Source organism: Scylla paramamosain, chromosome 7, assembly GCF_035594125.1.
Source record: "Scylla paramamosain isolate STU-SP2022 chromosome 7, ASM3559412v1, whole genome shotgun sequence".
Classification (NCBI taxonomy): Eukaryota; Metazoa; Arthropoda; class Malacostraca; order Decapoda; family Portunidae; genus Scylla; species Scylla paramamosain.
The window spans coordinates 30,013,116-30,025,615 of record NC_087157.1 but is presented as its reverse complement, the minus strand read 5'-3'; the positions used below and the strand labels follow the sequence as shown (position 1 = coordinate 30,025,615).

Here is a 12,500-nt window from a genome sequence, read left to right as displayed (position 1 = left end):
CAAGAGAAGTTGATTAATTTTGTTCACGGGTATCGATATCCTCTTCTGAAGTAAATTCGAATTAACTTATCACCCATCAGACAGCGTGATGAGGTGAGCAGGGTGAGCACCGCGAGGACGCCACGGGGAAAGATATTCTTTATCCGTGGAGCAGAGATTGATATTCTAATGAGTGAGGCACCCACTGTCCAGGGTCGCTCAACGAGATTAGAAGTGTTTTTTTTCTTCTTCTTTTTTTCGGGTTGGGAAAGCAGACTGGCTGGCGGCGAGGCAGGGAGTGCGGGTTGGGCACTGGGCCGAGGGAACAACAGTTACACACTTTCTAGTTACACAGTCGATAGGATGAGTCAGCGAGTGTTGAAGAAAGGTAAAGGATGACACAGCCTTTGAGTCTTCCTCGTGAGTCTCCCACGTGCATCCCTAATCATAGGTGTTGTCCGCCAGTCACCTGCCTCCGCACGCCATCCAAACTCGCTCACTAACTCCTCGCCGCGCGATCTGCCCGTTCTTTGTGAAAATTGCACTCAATGACACGAGCTCATTCTGCATCGTCATGTCAAAGGTAAAAAATTATCGCTAGTTTTGTGTTCATCTCTCCCATTGAAAATTTCATATTAATTCCTCCCTCGCAACCCTATAGTAGACACATGATTAGTCTGCTTAATTCATTCTCTCTCTCTCTCTCTCTCTCTCTCTCTCTCTCTCTCTCTCTCTCTCTCTCTCTCTCTCTCTCTCTCTCTCTCTCTCTCTCTCTCTCTCTCTCTCTCTCTCTCATTTTATATACAGAAGTAGTAGTTTAGTTATTTTCTCTTTTTACTTTTTTTTTCCCAGTAAGTCTCTGATCTTCACAATGAGTGATAAATGAAAGTTGTATGGGGAGGCAATGCTCCCGCGCCGCAGCCAGTCACGTGAGTCATGCCCTCCAACACGGCTGAGGCTTTGCTGTGGTTTGGTTACACTGGTGATGCGGCTCATGGAGGTCGCAATATACATGTCATTTTAACATACCTACACACTTTCTCTCTCTCTCTCTCTCTCTCTCTCTCTCTCTCTCTCTCTCTCTCTCTCTCTCTCTCTCTCTCTCTCTCTCTCTCTCTCTCTCTCTCTCTCTCTCTCTCTCTCTCTCTCTCTCTCATTATACAGACATACATTTTTTAGGGAGGAAGAGACAAGCTAACTAAATGGCTTTCTCCAAACACGCTTTCTCTGTGTACGGAGCGAAAGAAAAATGACATTGTAGTAATTTCTTTGTAGTAATTTCTTTACGAGGCGTCTGCTGCTGTGCTTCGGTGCGGCGGGGAAGACAAGGGGTTTCCCAAACGTGTTCCTCAACGCTGTCCAGTGCGGAGGAGTGAGTTGGTGAGGTAGTTAGACAGTTGCCAGACAAGTGTATTAAGTAATATTACGTTCTTGAATTTCCAGTGCTCATGTTCTTAAACGTCTTGGATTCTCACAAGGATTATTTTCAAAGGCCACAGAGATAATTAATAAGATTCTCGTGACGATTTTCCTTTGTGTGTGCGTGTGTGTTTGTGTTGCTAATGTGGAATCCTTGTTAAGGAATCACTAGAATCATGAAAGCATCCTTGAAATTCACAATAACTTCAACCGGAGTTTGTCAGAAGTAATGAAGGTAAAAGACTGCCTGCCGCGTGTTTGCCTGAAGGACTCTTACAGTTTCCCTTATTTTCTTCTGTTCTTATCTAAGACACCCAAATGTTTCAGAGTACGGTCTTAAATTGTAGGTAGTGACTTTATCATTTGTTTTGTATCACCACTACAGTCAGTCACAGTGAGCAGCATGTTGAAATTAACCCTTTCAGTTGCCAGACAGTTTATCGCTCAATAACCACTACTTTTAAACACCAAATTTTGTTCTGCGGTCTCTTGAATATTTACATAACTTAGGAAAGACGAAATTAACTTCCTATTTCTTTCTGTATCGATGGATGCAATTTACCTACAGTGTCCCAATCGTTGACAAAGGACCAGCACTGAGGTAAAAGTGACAAATATTTTCTCAGGAGGAGTACGAGAAGGCAGAAGACACTCCGAGAAAAATATCAAGTACGTTTCTAAATCAAATCAGCTCATGAAAAACGCCACGAAAACCTCACTCAGAACAATCCTTCCTTTGATAAAAACTCCTTTACCAAACCATACCACAAAGTACACCATTGATAAAAAAGGAGGAGTTGTTTTGACGGGGAAATCTTGTGTGTTTGAATGTTTGGTGGGGAATGTATAGAAGGAGTAGAGGGCAAAGGCAAGACGGCAGTGAGTGGTTGGCGCATTAGATGTAAGGTGCAGTCTTGTCCTTATCGCCTTCGTCCTTGTCACCGTCACCCACCTCCTGCCTTCCCTTCCTTCTTCCCCTCCTTCTTCATCTCCTCCCGATACATGACTCCCTTCCGCTTTCACCCTTTTCTGCTCTCCTTTCTTTTCCTCCTCCTCCTCTTCCTCCTCCTCCTCCTCCTCCTCCTCCTCCTCCTCCTCCTCCTCCTCCTCCTCCTCCTCCTCCTCCTCCTCCTCCTCCTCCTCCTCCTCCTCCTCCTTTTCTTATCCCTTTCCCTTCATTATCATTTCCTGTTACCTCTCTCTCTCTCTCTCTCTCTCTCTCTCTCTCTCTCTCTCTCTCTCTCTCTCTCTCTCTCTCTCTCTCTCTCTCTCTCTCTCTCTCTCTCTCTCTCTCTCTCTCTCTCTCGGCCAGTCACTTCCCGGTTCACAGAAGAGAAAGAGAGAGAGAGAGAGAGAGAGAGAGAGAGAGAGAGAGAGAGAGAGAGAGAGAGAGAGAGAGAGAGAGAGAGATTTGACTTGTATTCTTGTATTTAAGTGTGTTTATTTCTGAATTGCGTGGTAGCAAAATGTGTTGCAAGCTTTGGATAATTCTTGTAATTCAACTTTTACGTAGTCACCTTATACAAGTGTTCTTTTTTTGCCTCTCTCTCTCTCTCTCTCTCTCTCTCTCTCTCTCTCTCTCTCTCTCTCTCTCTCTCTCTCTCTCTCTCTCTCTCTCTCTCTCTCTCTCTCTCTCTCTCTCTCTCTCTCTCTCTCTCTCTCGTTGCCTCACTTTTCCAGCCTCCCACTACCTTCTCTTTCTCTCTCCCTTCTCCGTCTTCCTTTCCCTTTGCAGTCTACTCCCCTCCCCTCCCCTCCCCTCTCCTTCTCCAACCTCTTCCTCCCCTTTCTCCCCTTTATCTACCTGTGCCTCCTCACCCGAGACTCTTCCCCTTGTCATCCTGTCTATCGCCCCTTTCCTCCACGCACCCCCCCCCTTCGTTCTCTCTCTCTCTCTCTCTCTCTCTCTCTCTCTCTCTCTCTCTCTCTCTCTCTCTCTCTCTCTCTCTCTCTCTCTCTCTCTCTCTCTCTCTCTCTCTCTCTCTCTCTCTCTCTCTTGCTGTGGTGGTGGTGGTGGTGGGTGGGGAGGAGGAAGAGGTGAAGGGTGTTAAAGGCCGACGACCTGCTGCTTCTGAGTCTGCTGCATCTACTACCACCACCACCACCACCACCACCACCACCACTACTCCCATCACTTCCAATGTTATTACAGTGATCACCATTACCACTCTCATGGCGATTTTTTTTTTTTTTTTTTTTTCATCATTAGTAGCTGAGCATTATCATTATTTTCGTTGTCAACACCACCACTGCTACGCTACCACAACTACCACTGTCACTACCACCAGCACCACCACCACCACCCACACCGCCCTCTCCTTTTAAGACACACATTCGGCCCATTAAAATGAATAAATAAATAAATAAATAAATACATAAAAAAATGTTGTAATTGTTATGCAAGGTTGTTGAAGAAAGACACTTCCTTCCCACCTGCTCTCATTAAGACTCGTGTATTGTTTCATTTATTTTTCTTCATTACTCTGTTAGAATTTTAACATTATTACATTCGTGCGGCGGTTTATGACCTCGCTCTTGCGGCGCCTAAAGTAGTCAGGTAATCATTCGTACGCTTGCACCTGCCACCTGTGCTCTTACTTGTACCTTACCTGTACTGTACCTGCTTATTGATTGACATTTCCTCGATACTCGTGTGAATCTCTCTCTCTCTCTCTCTCTCTCTCTCTCTCTCTCTCTCTCTCTCTCTCTCTCTCTCTCTCTCTCTCTCTCTCTCTCTCTCTCTCTCTCTCATTCCACACCACACCTTCCCCCCTTCTACCGCAGTACTCTTTCTTCCGCACTGCTCCCTCTCTTCCCTTCCCCATCCCGCTGTTGCTGCTGCTGCTGGTGTGGCTAGCTGGTGGTGACCTCGGGACGAACATGACCACAGGGTCGTATAAAGAGAAAGTGAGATCGCCGCTACTCCCCCTGATCACAATTGTCGTAGCGCTGTGGCCGTCGTCTGCCTCTGTGGTCCTGGGGAAGTGGTTGGCTGGCGATCGAGTTTCATGGAGCGTCGGGAATAATCTTGAGTCGAGGAGGTGATGGAGCGAGGCGAGGCGAGGAGAGGCGAGGCAAGGCTGAGGTGGGGCAGGTCGCGGAAGGTGATGCTAATGCGAAGTGGCGCACGGATGGTTGGGAAGGCGCAAGGCTGAAGGGCAATGGAAACGAATGGAAAAAAGAAAAGGACTAAGTTGATTGGATTGCGTGTGTAGGTGTGCGGTGGTGGTGGTGGTGGTGGTGGGGAAGGACGGGGCGGGGCGAGGTTTTCGATCACCATGAACTGGAAAAATATAGGATTAGGTGGATAAGTGCAAGGTATTGTGTATAGGGTAACTATATAGTGACCTTGGGCTGTATGGACACACACACACACACACACACACACACACACACACACACACACACACACTATCATGTACGTACATCCGAATTCACCTCCTCGTTAATTGACTAAAAAAACGTTAGTGTGCACCCCCCAACAAACTAATGGGCAGTTCCACCCAGTGTTCTGCGTAATGGGCGTCTGTAGAACATTAATCTTCTAGCATTTATTACCTGTTTTATGTCCTTAATCACACACCACGGCGCCTCTACCCGGGTATTCCTTCATCCCTTATTCATGCAAAGAGGGAACTGTTGGTTGTGTGCGCAAGAACATGAAGAAACTTGTAAGGAAAGGACAGCGGACATACACACGCCAACTTGTCTTCACTTCTTTTCCAACACTACTGAGACTCTTAAGGGACTGTTTGTATAATGAGATGTATTATTAACTAATTTTTTTCTGTCTTTCTTCCCCTCTTCTTTTTTTTTTTTCATTTCCGTTTTTCTCTTCCTTTTTTATTTTGTTTTCCTTCTTTCTTTCTTTTCTTTCCTTAAGTCTTTTTCATTTTTTTTCATTTTATTATTTTCCTTCATTCTTTTATTTTTTTTCTTTCCTTTATTCTTTTCTTCCTTCTTTCCTTCCTTCCTTCCTTCCTTCCTTCCTTCCTTCCTCTCGCTCCCTCAGTGCATGTAGTGTTTTCTTCACAAGCTCGTGAGAGAGAGAGAGAGAGAGAGAGAGAGAGAGAGAGAGAGAGAGAGAGAGAGAGAGAGAGAGAGGTGCATTCATATTTGACATTAGCACCACAATATCGAGCACACTCAGCAGGCGGGGAGGCAGCAGGAGGCCACATCGACCCTTGCTTAGTGTGAGAAAACCCTGTTCTAATTAAGCTTTGGGAAGTTACGTATCCATTTCCAGGGTTGTGTAAGAGGCAGGAAGGTGTAGGAGAGAGGACTTGGGGGAGCGTGGAGGAAGAGGAGAAGGAGAGAAGCAAGGGAAGGGGAAGGAGGGAGGAAGAAAAAGGATAGGAAATCAAACTTGAGAAGGAGGAGGAGGAGGCAACAGAAAAATTAGGAACAGAGAAGGAAAGAAAGAAACAAGTGGAAGAAAAAAGAAAAAAAAGCATTCAAACTAAGGCAGGAGAAAAAAACAAGAAGAGGAGGAGGAGGAGGAAGGAGGAGGAAGGAGGTGGAACAAGGTACAGCAAGAAGGTCACCTGAGAGAGGCGCCCAACACCCTCCCACGCATCACCCGACGAGCGAGTCACTAGGGAGGTCTCTGGAACACTGCGGCGTGGCGGGGTGGAGGCTCTGCACTTAAATTGTTGGAGGGAGGAGGGCGATGCTAACGGCGCAGGAATCACAAGGGACAAGGGATATCAAGTTGCAGCTGATGATTAGGATTCGACTGTTTGGTCTCACTGCATCTCACTAACTGAAGTATTAAGGAATAACTAACTGTAGTATGAAAGCAGAGCAGGAAGTTGTACGAGTATTCTGCGTCTACCGTTTCGTAGGAGAGTCTTCCGCGCCATCCTCAGTCACGCCCATAACAAGCACGTCTCCTTTTCACTGCATCCATAAACTGTCTCTTACAACTTCCTCTCTTTCTCCTGCCGGATAGATCCATCTCCAGTATCCTCCTCTCCACATACTCTTCGTGTCTCTTGATATGACCAACTCAGTCTCGTGTCTAGCTTTGTCCGTAAACCGACGCATGTAGTACAGTGCATGTATTGTGCTGAGGCAGGACAGTGCAAAGGTATGGATGGATGTTGGTGTGGTGATGAAAGGAGAAGGAAGAGAAAATAATGAGTAAAAGAAAAAAATAAAGACACTCATTGCACAGACTCAGTAAACTCGGTGCCCCATTGAACGCTATGAACTGAGAAGGGAACAGGGGAACGCAGAAATATGAGTTAAGGAAAAGGGAAGATTGGGAAAGAAGGAGAGAACACTGGCCACGCACCCTCAAGCATTCGTCGTCTTCCCATCTTCCTTCAGCATGAGTCAGCCTGTAGCTCCCTTCCCTCGTGTCCTGAGCTCCGGAACACCTGGCTTTGTCTTCCCTTTCTCGCCTCCTCCCGCCACTCCCCGCCCGTCTAGAGGAGAGCACCAGGTCACCTCTCTCTCTCTCTCTCTCTCTCTCTCTCTCTCTCTCTCTCTCTCTCTCTCTCTCTCTCTCTCTCTCTCTCCCCCAAATTAAAAACTTCCTCATCGTCTTGGGAACATAAAGGAACACAAAAGAGAGACAAAGCAAGCAGTCAAGTCATAAAGTTGATCGTGTGTGTTTTGTTTTACTTTCTCTTTGACTTTTTTTTTCCTGTTAGTTTTGTTTGCTTTTCTTTTTTTTTATTGTGTTGATGTCTTTCTTTTATACTTTATTTTTATTTATTTATTTATTTGTTTATTCATTATATTTTATTTTTTCCGCTTAATTGCAATGACTATCTTGAAGTTTTCCATTTTTTTATTTTTTTTCCTCCTGATCAGCGTTTGTTTGATATAATGGTAATGGTGAGTGTGATAAAACTAATAGTGGCGATAATGATGATGATGATGATGATGATAACAACAACAACAACAACAACAACAACAACAACAGGGAAGGAAACTGAGTGAAGGGAGAAGAAGAGGAGGAGATGATGGTAGACTGTGGAAAGGGGGAAGACAAGGAGGTGGAGGAGGATGAGGAGGTGATAGTGTATTGTGGAAAGAGGCAAGAGGAGGAGGAGGAGGAGGAGGAGGAGGAGGAGGAGGTGGTGATGGTGGACTGTGGAAAGGGAGGAAGAGGAGGAGGAGGTGGTGGTGGTGGTGGTGGTGGTGGTGGTGGTGGTGGTGGTGGTGGTGGTGGTTCAGCCCTATTCAGACATTTCCTCTCCATGTCCTCTTCATACCCTGCCTCAGCAATTCCAAGAAAAATCGGCCCGTCTGTTCCCCTCCTCATCCTCCTTCTCCTCCTCCTTTCCTTTCCCTTCCTTTCCTTTCTTGTGTGTGTGTGTGTGTGTGTGTGTGTGTGTGTGTGTGTGTGTGTGTGTGTGTGTGTGTGTGTGTGTGTGTGTGTGTGTGTGTCGGAAGTCTTTTTGCCTACCTGTCTGTTAGTATACATATTTGTCTGCCTGCCTGTCTGTCTGTCTGTCTGTCTGTCTGTCTGTTTGTCTGTCCATCTGTTTGTGTGTTTATCTCGCATGTTTTTTTTTTTTTCTAGTCCATCTGCTTAACTGTCTGTCCGTCTCTCTGTCTGTCTGAGGTGTTTGTTCGGTATGTAGGGCGGCGCTGCGGCTTGTATCACTCCGTTTCTACATCGCTGCGGGGTGGACTGAGAGAGGGGAGGGAGGTGAATCCGGTATTACTGGGAGGAAGGAGGAGGAGGAGGAGGAGGAGGAGGAGGAGATTAGCGATACATGCAGGTGTTACGCCAGAAACTTCATTATATGTTCACATGATATTTAGTGGCTTGAGCAAAACAGTAAGGTTATTTTGATTATTGCAGGTTGGGAAGAGAGGAAATCGTATGTGTGAAGTGATAGGACGAGAACGAAGCAGTGGGAAAAAATAAATAAATAAAATGTATGCACAGTAAACGAAAGCAGGAACAGTGAAGGTGAACAAGAACATAAGAACGTAAAGGAAATTAACAATAACAACTGATGAGAGAACTTTCTGATGAGCCAGGAAGGAACACACACACACACACACACACACACACACACACACACACACACACACACACACCATAGTAGTAGTAGTAGTAGTAGTAGTAGTAGTAGAAGTAGTAGTAGTAGTAATAGTAGTAGTAGTAGTAGTAGTGGTGGTGGTGGTAGTGGTAGTAGTAGTAGTAGTAGTAGTAGTAGTAGTAGTAGTAGTAGTAGTAGTAGTAGTAGTAGCTTAGTGGTTGTATTAGTAGTAATAGAATAAGCAGCAGCAGCAGCAGCGTTGTGTGCCCGTTTCATGGAAGAGTCCTGCACGGCACCGAGGTCTTGCACGCGCTGCCGCACACCTCGCAGGGTCACCTCAGGGTCACCTCAGGGTCACCTCAAGGGTCGGGGAAGGATGTCGGTGATTTCGCCAACGGAAGTAGACTGTTAGCGTGGGTCAGGTGAGGGCAGGTCTAGAAAGTTACCGTGTGAGTGACATTTTTTTTTGTGTGTGTGTTTTGCTATACCACACACACACACACACACACACACACACACACACACGAAGTACAATTATTTATATACACACTTGTTGTTGTTATTATTATTATTATTATTATTATTATTATTATTATTATTATTATTATTATTATTATTATTATTATTATTATTGTTGTTGTTACTTTATATCCATGCATAGAGAGAACTCAGTGCTCTCACATTCTTGTCGTTGTTGCCAATATCGTCGTCTTGTTTAGTCACGGAAGAATGACTCGGTCCTGCTTTTTCTTTCTCACCTTTTCGTATCCATTAAAGTGGAGGAGGAAGTAGAGGAGAAAGAGAAGGATAATAAGAAGAGGAAGTTGCTTGATGAGGTTGTCAAATTTTCATATCTTCGTGATTGAATTTGATTTTATCTTTCATCATATTTTCTTCCGCCTAGTGATGCTGCTTTCTCTTTATTTCTTTATTTGTTCATTCATGTACTTGTTTATCTACTGTGTCTATATTATGAATCGAATACTTAGAGCTGAATACTAAGAACGGAATACAGCACTAAGAAATGAATACTTAAAACTGAATGCTAAGAAATTAACACCTCAAACCGAATACTAGCAACAGAATGCCTGGAACTGAATACTGAGAACAGAATATTTAGAACTGAATACTAAGAGTATAATGTTTGGAATTGTATATGTTTATAATCTTATTTATTGTGCTTTACTTAATCTCTCCATATTTGCACACACACACACACACACACACACACACACACACACACACACACACACACACACACACACACACACACACACACACACACACACACACACACACACACACACACACACACCGGAAAAAAACAAAAAACGCTCAAATCACATTATAAATATTCAAGCGTTTTTTTTTCCTCCTCGTGTTTCATATTTCCTGTTCTCATTGGTAGCCATTGTTTGATATGCTCATAGGATTGCGTCACCACTCTCTCTCTATCCCCTAGTCTCCTTCCTCTTCCTCATCCCCCTCACCCCACTCCTCTCTCTCTCTCCCTCTCTCTCTCTCTTCCCCATTCAGCCCTCTTCCGCCTGTCATCCCCTTCCATCCCCTCCCTCAGGCACGGCTCTAATGCTCCTCATCCTAAATGTGACATCCTCTGTCGCCACAAACTTTCCCCACCGCTATAAAATATCATGTTTTCCGCGTCATGATGCAGAATAATCGAGCGGCAGGAGAATATTAAGTAATCGGGCTAGGGGCGGGTCGTAAGGTCGGTCCTCTCATCGAGTTCCGGGAGGCGGCACGTGCACGGCGGCGTCCATGCGGTAATAGAAAGTTAGGAGGGAAAACCGTGCTATGTCGCGGGGTAAACGTCCTCGTGTGTAATCTCTTCCTTGTGTGTGTGTGCGTGTGTGTGTGTGCGTGTTTGTGTGTGCGTGTGTTGAAAGAGGAGCAGCTAGGTACATTCATTCTTAACTATCTGGATAATTCCAATGCCGTGCACACGTGCATCTCACCAGAATGAATAACAACCGCACGAGTCTCCTGGCAAACTTTCCAATATTATTTTTGTGAGAGGCAATCACGTCAGCCAGCCAGCCAGCCAGCCACGGGTGTTCAACAGTGGCTTTGCCTCCTGCCAGGCACTTCACCCATATCTGCAGAGTCACGCACCTGCTGCTTCTTCCCCGCCGCCTACTAATAGCATTCTGAGTTACGTCCCCGCCCTGGCTGTCTGTAGAACAAGGAGCAGGTGCAGGAGCAGGAGCAGCAGCAAAAGCAGTCTGGGGAGTGGGTCTGCGGGCGGGTGGGAGCGGGATGCTTGCAAGACCTGCCTCCCAGTGACCCAGTGTTGTAGTTTCTCTCGTGGTCGTGTGCCGCAGCGGGTGTGCGTTTGTATCGGTGTGTGTCTTTGCTTCTGTGTGTGTGGGTGCCTCGACGACCTGGAGCCTTATTGCCCTGTTCTTCGCATACCTTGCAACCTTCCTGAAGGGAGAGGTGAGTGTGATGTGAGAGAGAGAGAGAGAGAGAGAGAGAGAGAGAGAGAGAGAGAGAGAGAGAGAGAGAGAGAGAGAGATGATCTATCAACAACAACAACAGCAACGACAATAATAACAAAAGGAAAAAAAACACCATTCCGGTCAGTCGTTGAGGTGACTTGATACTCGACTCTTCAGAGAATCAGAGTCGTTGAGCGGCGTGTGTCTGCGCGGAGCATACCTGCGGGACTCGCCTGGCGCGGCGCTGGCTGATGGCTCAGCAGTGATGCAACGGCCTTACCATCACACGCCGCGCGCTCACCAGAGGCTTATAAAAAATAATAAAGTAATAGTAAGAAAGAAGAGAAAGACCGCACATATTGTTAGGTAATATCAGGATGCTTAGAACCGTACTTGGCCTTACCTGCCTCACCTGGTGCCCCGCGTAATGCAGGGTGTTGAGGGGCTGCACAGCAATGGTGGTGGTGGTGGCGAGGGTGATGCGAAATGATGGTACCCGGTTGTTGGTGGTGGTGATGTGTTGGTGGTGGTGGTGGTGGTGGTGGTGGTGGTGGTAGTGATGATGAGCACGATCGGCAATTTTCAGTGATTTTTTTTTTTTTTTTTTGTTGCTTCTTTTTTTCATGAATCTGTGTGTGTGTGTGTGTGTGTGTGTGTGTGTGTGTGTAAATCAAGGTTAATTTCCATTACTCGACGTTTTCTCTTGTGCTGCGGAATAATAGTAATACATTTGACTCTCTCTCTCTCTCTCTCTCTCTCTCTCTCTCTCTCTCTCTCTCTCTCTCTCTCTCTCTCTCTCTCTCTCTCTCTCTCTCTCTCTCTCTCTCTCTCTCTCTCTCGTGTATGTGTTCGTGTATGCATGTGTTCATGTGTGCCAGCGCCTGAATATCTGGTGGTCGGCAGGTCAGCCAGCGGCAGTTCTCACGAGTAACAATGTTCCATTACAAGTGTTTCCCCTAGAGCATCCCTGACCTTGAGTGTGTTGCGTGCGCTGATGCAAGGGAGGCTCCGTGAGGCTGACCAAGTGTGTGTGTGTGTGTGTGTGTGTGTGTGTGTGTGTGTGTGTGTGTGTGTGTGTGTTGTGGTAAAGAAGCAGTAACTTTATTTTTTTATTCGTTTAATTTTTTCTTTTTTCTTCTTTTTCTTCTTCTTCTTTTCTTCTTCTTCTACTTTCTCTCTCTCTCTCTCTCTCTCTCTCTCTCTCTCTCTCTCTCTCTCTCTCTCTCTCTCTCTCTCTCTCTCTCTCTCTCTCTCTCTCTCTCTCTCTCTCTCTCTCTCTCACACACACACACACACACACAATTCTCGTGGTTAAAAATAACTGTGTGGAAATATGCAGCTTATCACATAGTTGTTGTTGTTGTTGTTGTTGTTGTTGTTGTTAGAGGTGGTGGTGGTGGTGGTGATGGTGGTGGTGGTGGTGGTGGTGGTGGTCTTGTCGCAGTCATTATAACTGTAATGCTGACGAAGGAAGTGCATATTTGTGGTGGTGGTGGTGGTGGTGGCGGCGGCGGGAGCTATATAGTGTAATACGGCGATGATAATGAACGTCTACTACTACTACTACTACTACTACTACTACTACTACTACTACCAACAGTGCCACCACCACCACCACCACCATCACCATTACTGCTCC

General features: G+C 45.8%; 1 protein-coding gene across 3 annotated transcripts in view; it reads left to right on the top strand.

Moving 5' to 3' along the window:
- The window catches only part of LOC135102338 (uncharacterized), a 106,512-nt gene that overhangs the window by 36,475 nt on the left and 57,537 nt on the right, over nt 1-12,500 (top strand). Inside the window, exon 1 of one of the 3 annotated variants that reach the window (XM_064007417.1) lies at nt 10,685-10,859. The exons of 1 other annotated variant lie outside the window; for it this stretch is intronic. The gene's annotated coding sequence lies outside the window, so the exon portion shown is untranslated. Of the gene's footprint in view, nt 1-10,684; nt 10,860-12,500 lie in introns of those variants that run through there. One more of the 3 variants, XM_064007420.1, reaches the window with a different exon arrangement.